Below are 6,743 nucleotides of genomic sequence, written 5' to 3'. Positions count from 1 at the left end.
AGTTAATTATTGGTTTTTAGGGTTTCAAATAAAGGTTTCCAGGTATTACTTAGTCTTAATCCATCGTCACCGAGGACGCAGTCCAGCACCGAGCCCCATGACTCAGCCATGAATTCACCTAGCTATCACCCAAATCTCCAATCCAAGCATTCGGGTCTAGATAATACACAAGCTAGCAACAACAATCCGCTTCTCAACATATCGATTTCATTGAACAACCACTCACATCAGCACTATGATTTCTCCAGATCATAGGCCACAAACACTTCCCAGAAAGTAATTTTGACAACGCAGACATCAGCAATACGCTCACAGCTAGCATTGATACTTCATCTCCCGACACTGCGTTGAATCACCTTTGCGAAGCAAACTCCACCCAACTATCACTGAGGACGTTGCCCAGCACCCAGCCCCATGACTCGGTCATGAACTCACCTAGCCATCACCCAGATCTCCAATCCAACATTCGGGTCTGGATAATACGCAGACTAGGAACAATAATCCGCTTCTCAACATATCGATTTCGTTGAACAACCACTCACATCACCTCTATGATTTCTCCAAATCACAAGCTGCAAATACTTCCCAGCTCCCTAATCTTGACAACGTAGACATCAACAATATGCTCACAGCCAGCGTTGATACTTCATCTCCCGGCACTGCATTGAATCACCTTTGCGAAGTAAACTCCACCAGCAACGATCTTCTCAACACATTGATTCTGGAGAACAACAATGATTGGACCAGTCTTCAATCCAAGAATTCAGGTCTGGTTAATACATAGACTAGCAACACAACCTCGGGACGCAATTCTCTCAATGGATCCCATTGGGGTAACAACGCAGCCTTGAACCTCAACTTGGCCCACAACAATGAGTTCTTGAGTTCAAAAGCTGGTCAACATCCCCACTATTCAAACAATATGTATGGCATTTCTTCCATTCTCCCCCGTAGGAACAACAACGCAACTTAGGTCGCACCAATCTCTCAAAATTCTGAAATTCATCGCTTAATCCCAATCACTATAAAATTCTGAAATCAAAAAATTCCCATGTCATTAATTTAGCAGACATCCATTTAGACCATGCAACAGAATCCATTCTGAAAAAAGGTCTAAATTTTGCCATAACCCCTAATAAAATACCTATGGATGAGATTATTAGCAATATTGAAGTAGCAATTAAGGGCCTAGATTTAGCCAAAAGTGAAGAAATTAGACAAGATATTGCAAAAATTCTAAGAACTTCTAAACCCCCTTCCTCCAACATATCCTTAGAAGAAAAAAGAGCTTTAAACAACCTCAGGAAAAAACAAAAACATAGTCATCCTAAAGGCAGATAAGGGAAATGCAACTGTAATCATGAATAGAACCGATTATGACAATAAAATGGAAGAACACTTAAATAATAGTGGTTGTTATAAAATCATTAATAAAGACCCCAGTGATAAAATTCTTCATGAAGTAACCAAGAAAATCAAAGAATCATCTCTTGACGACATCACTAAAAATAAAATCATCCCTAATAGTTCTATTATTCCTAGAATCTATGGTGCCCCAAAGGTTCATAAACCCAACATACCTCTCAGACCTATAGTTAACACGATAGGTTCCCCTATGTACCTTTTTGCTAAATACCTTGATAAAAAACTCAGACCCCTGTCGGGTATGACTCCTCCTTATATTAAAGACTCCTCTTCTTTTGTTCAATGGATTAAAAACATAGAAATAAAGGATGATGACCTTATGGTTAGCTTTGATATTGTATCTCTCTATACTATGATTCCTATTGAGCAAGAAATTAATATCACGAGGGATATCACTAATAAAGAAATTGTGGACTTTCTAGAGCTTTGCTTAAAATCCTCCTACTTCAGTTTCAAAGGTAAAATATATGAACAAACCCATGGAGTGGCTATGGGCTCTCCTCTATCCCCCATAATTTCCAACATCTTTATGGAGCACTTTGAAAAAAAATCCCTTAAGTCATTTCCCTACACCCCTGAAGAATGGAAAAGGTATGTGGACGACATATTTACCAAGTGGAGTCATGGGAAAGAAAAACTTAACCTATTCCTTAATCACTTAAATAGCCTCTTTGACCATATAAAGTTCACTATAGAAATTGAAACTAACAATCAAATTCCCTTTCTTTATATCCTTCTAACTAAAAGAGGATGGTTACTTGGTTTCTAAGTCTTCAGAAAGAAAACACATATCGAGCAATATCTCCATGCAAATTCTCATCACCACCCTGAACAATAAATTGGCATCATAAGGACTTTAACCACTAGGACCGCTAGAATATCTGACCCTGACCATCTAAAATATGAACTTAACCATCTTCACAAAGTATTTGAATTAAATGGTTATAACAAGAATACCATTAATAAAGCCATGTGCCAATCCCTAAGTAAGAATAACAATGATAACAAAAACCAAAATTTGCCAATCACTCCTAAGGTTTCCCTTCCATACATAAAACGCACCACCCACAAAATCACTAAAATTCTTAATAAACACAACATTAAATTAGCCTTCTCCCTCCTAACACTATAAGACAACTATTCAACTCGGTTAAAGATCCCATAAACCCTAACCTTCAAAAACACTTTTATTTTATTCCTTGTTCATGTGGTAAGGAATATATAGGCGAAACAAGAAGGTCATTCAACATCAGAATCAAAGAGCACACATCAGACTTAAGAAAAGAAAGTTTTATGAAACCATCTCACAAAAAGATAGAAAAGATAGATGAACGCCTTAGAAATAAGTCTCTTCGAGGGGGGAAACCTCCTTTACATTACACAAATGAACAATTCTTAGATGATTCAAATGATAAAACCTCCTTTCTATATATAGGAGTCTAAGGGGTCACAATATAACCAAGCTGACCTAAAAATAATAATATAAAGGCACACAAATAATAATAGAAGGATTCTATGGGGCACAATAATAACAATATGGGGACAATAGGGGCACAATAATAACAATAAGGGATACAACGACAATAGTAATGGAGGAATCATTAATATTATAGGGACCTAACACACCCCTCTCCTTCCAAAAATTGTTTTCCTCAATGCTTGAATAGTTCTTGATGCTTCTGTATAAAATTCTCATCCTCCCATGTGGAATCTTCAATGAGTAAGTTCTTCCACTTGATGAGATACTCTGAAATTGATCGATTTCGTAGTTGTCAAGTTCTTGTTTCTTTGACTGCTTCAGGTTCCAATATGATTTTTCCCTCCTCATCAAGTTCTGGCAATATTGTTTGAACTGAAACATTGTCACCTATAACCTTCTTTAAGCATGAAACAAGGAAAATTAGGTGCACTCGGAAAGCTGCAAGAAGCTCCAATTTGTATGCCATACTACCTATCTTTTGCAACACCTTGTATAGACCATAATATTTTGGTAATAATTTATTATCCTTCTTAGATTTCTTGAGGGACATTTGTTTATACGGTTGTAGCCGTAAGAATACCCAATCACCTACATCAAAACTTATTTCGATGCGATGTTGATCTGCCTGTTGTTTCATTCTATTCTATCCCAAGGTGAGGTTATCCTTTAAGAGTTGGAGAACTTGTTGCTGATGCTCGATGTGATCTTCCACTGCTTGAACCTTAGAATTTTCTCTTAAATATGATGTGATGGATGGTGGATGATATCCATAAAGTTCCATAAATGGGGTCATTTTTGTTGTAATATGGAAGGAAGTGTTATACCACCATTCAGCTAGAGGCAACAATTTGACCCATTGTGCATGTTTATCAGATACAAAGCAACAAAGATATCATTCCAAACATTTGTTTACTATCTCAGTTTTCCCATCAGATTGAGGATGATAATATGAGCTATGAACTAACTGAGTACCAAGACAACAAAATAATTATGTCCAATAATTTCCAGTGAAAATGGGATCTATGTCACTTACAATAATCTTTGGGTTTCCATGTAGCTTTTGAATTGTTTCCATAAATGCAGTAGAAACTATGCTCGCTTTAAATGGATGAGATAATGCGCAAAAGTGTGCATACTTGGTAAGTATGTCAACTACCACCATGATAACACTATTTCCTTTGGACTTGGGTAAACCTGTGATAAAATCCATTGAAGCCTCCTCCCAACGTTGGCTTGGAATGGATAAAGGTTGTAATAGTCTTGGGGCCTTAATTGTTTCAACTTTATTTTCTTGGCAAACCAAACATTCTGCCACAAACTTTTGAATATCTGATTTAAGGCCATCCCAAAAAAAATCTTTCTTAACCCTATGGTATGATTTTAGAAATCCTAAGTGCCCTCCTAAGGGAGAGGTGTGCAATTCCCTAAGAATATTTTGTTTGATTTGGGAATTCTTACATAGGTATAACCAATACTTGTACCATAACGAATTATTTTTCCAGCTAAATGTATTAGATGTACTGGGATCTTGTTGTATATTTTGAATGAGAGCCCACACTTCCTCTTCATTCTTCCATTCATGCCTTGCTTCATTTATCCAATTTGGTTGGATAATAGAAATGGCGCAAAGAAATGCTTCCACATCCTCATCCTTTCTTGAGAGTGCATCTACCACAACAATTTTCTTCCCTTTTTTGTAGATGATTTCAAAACCATAACCCAACATCTTTGTGACCCATTTTTGCTTCTCTTTTGAAGATAATATTTGTTCTAAAAAGTATTTAAGACTATCATGATCTTTTTTTACCTTGAAGTGTCTTCCCATTAGGTAGTGTCGCCATTTCTTAAGTGCATGTAGTATTGCCAACATTTCCTTCTCATAAATAGCTTTGTGTAAATACTTTCCTTTGATTGGACAACTTTCGAAAGCAATGGGTCTTTCTTCTTGCATGAAAACAGCACCAATTCCATTTTTCTGAGGCATCACATTCCACAATAAAGGTTTTTGTGAAGTCCAGTGTAGCTAAGACTAGTGCTTGGCATATTGTCTCTTTAAGATGTTCAAAGGCCTTCGTTGCTTCTAGAGTCTATGAAAATGCATCTTTCTTCAATAATGTTGTTAGAGGTGATGCTATCCTCTCATAATTCTTAACAAACTTGCGATAATACCCTGTCAACTCGAGAAATCCTGGTAGATGCTTTATGGATGTGGGATTTTCCATTCCTTAATGGTTTTAATTTTGCTAGGTTTTACCTTAACACCTTCATGAGATACAATATGACCCATATATTCCACCTCGTGTACTCGAAAGAAACATTTGGAGATTTTTGCATATAATTGTTTCTCCTCCAATAGTTTGAGCACCATGTCAACATGTTGGACATGATCCTTCCAGGACTTGTTGTAGATTAGTATATCAACAAAAAATACTAACACATTTTCTAAGGAAGGGTTTTAAAATGGAATCCATCAAACCTTGAAATGTAGAAGGTGCATTAGTAAGGCCAAAAGGCATGACCAAAAATTCACAATGACCCTCATGAGTTCTAAATGTTGTTTTTGGAATGTCTTCAGTCTTCATTCTGATTTGATAATATCCTGAACGAAAATCCAACTTGGTGAAGTAAATTGATCCATGCAATTCATTCAGTAATTCATCAATGACAGGAATGGGAAATTTATCTTTAATAGTGAGCTTGTTGAGCTCCCTATAATCTGGACACGTGCGCCATGATCCATCCTTCTTGTGAACCAATACTACTGGAGCAGAGAAAGAACTTTGACTAGGTTGAATTATAGCAGCCTCTAGCATTTCTGCAACCATACATTCAATTTCACTCTTTTGGACATAGGGATATCTGTAAGGCCTGATATTTGGAGGAACACTTCCTAGAATCAAATTAATAGCATAATCATGATCATGAATAGGTGGGATGATTTTAGGAGTCTCAAATACCTTGGAATGATTGTCCAAGACTTTTTGGAGATCTGGAGAAATGGATGATTTCGATGTGGAAACCTCTAGTGAACATAATTGTGCAATTATGCCTCGTTGTTCTTTTTTTAGAAGCTTTGTCATTCCGTTAGAGCTGATTATCTTTCATGGTTTCCCTGTGATACCCCTTAATTCTATTTCTTTTCCTTCTGAAGAGAATTTCATGAAAATCTTTTGAAAATTAAAAGCTATTATACCCAAGGATTGTAGCCATTGGACTCCTAGTACAACATCAGCACCACCCATTGGAATGGAAAGCATTGGGCTATTCAATACATATTCTCCCATGGATAGCTTGATATTATGGCACTTTCATGAGCAATTTATGGTTCCTCCACTTGCAACCATCACTTGACACTCTGGTGTTGGATATAGGAAGCAATTCAATTCCTTGGCTATCTTACAATGAATAAAATTATGGGTACTTCCCGAATCAATCAACACTATTACCGTTTTCTTCTTGATACGCCCTTCTATCTTGATAGTTTGAGGAGTGGTAATTCTAGCCTATGCATTACAAAATATGGTCAGATTCATTTCTTCTTTTTCTAGGGTTGTTCCTGGTGTATATCTTCTTCTTTTAACATTTCTTGTTCCATTTCTTCCTCCTCTTCACAATCTATATAAAATAATTTCTTCTTTGCACACTTATGACCTTTAGTGTATTTGTTATCACAACTGTAACAAAGCCCTTTTGCTCTTTTTTCTTCCAATTGTTGTGGTGTCAACCTTGTAGGTTGTGGATGGCTAGGGGCAGTATCACTTCCATCTTTATGATTGTAAGTGGTAGGCTTCTTTGTTGCCATTATTTTGCTTTCCATTTTTCTTGCCAACCTAAATGC

This window comes from Pinus tabuliformis, chromosome X (genome assembly GCF_031772625.1).
Source record: "Pinus tabuliformis cultivar Carrire ecotype Pingquan chromosome X, CPIR1, whole genome shotgun sequence".
Lineage (NCBI taxonomy): Eukaryota > Viridiplantae > Streptophyta > Pinopsida > Pinales > Pinaceae > Pinus > Pinus tabuliformis.
The sequence above is the reverse complement of the archived record's forward strand: the minus strand, read 5'-3'. Positions refer to the sequence as shown.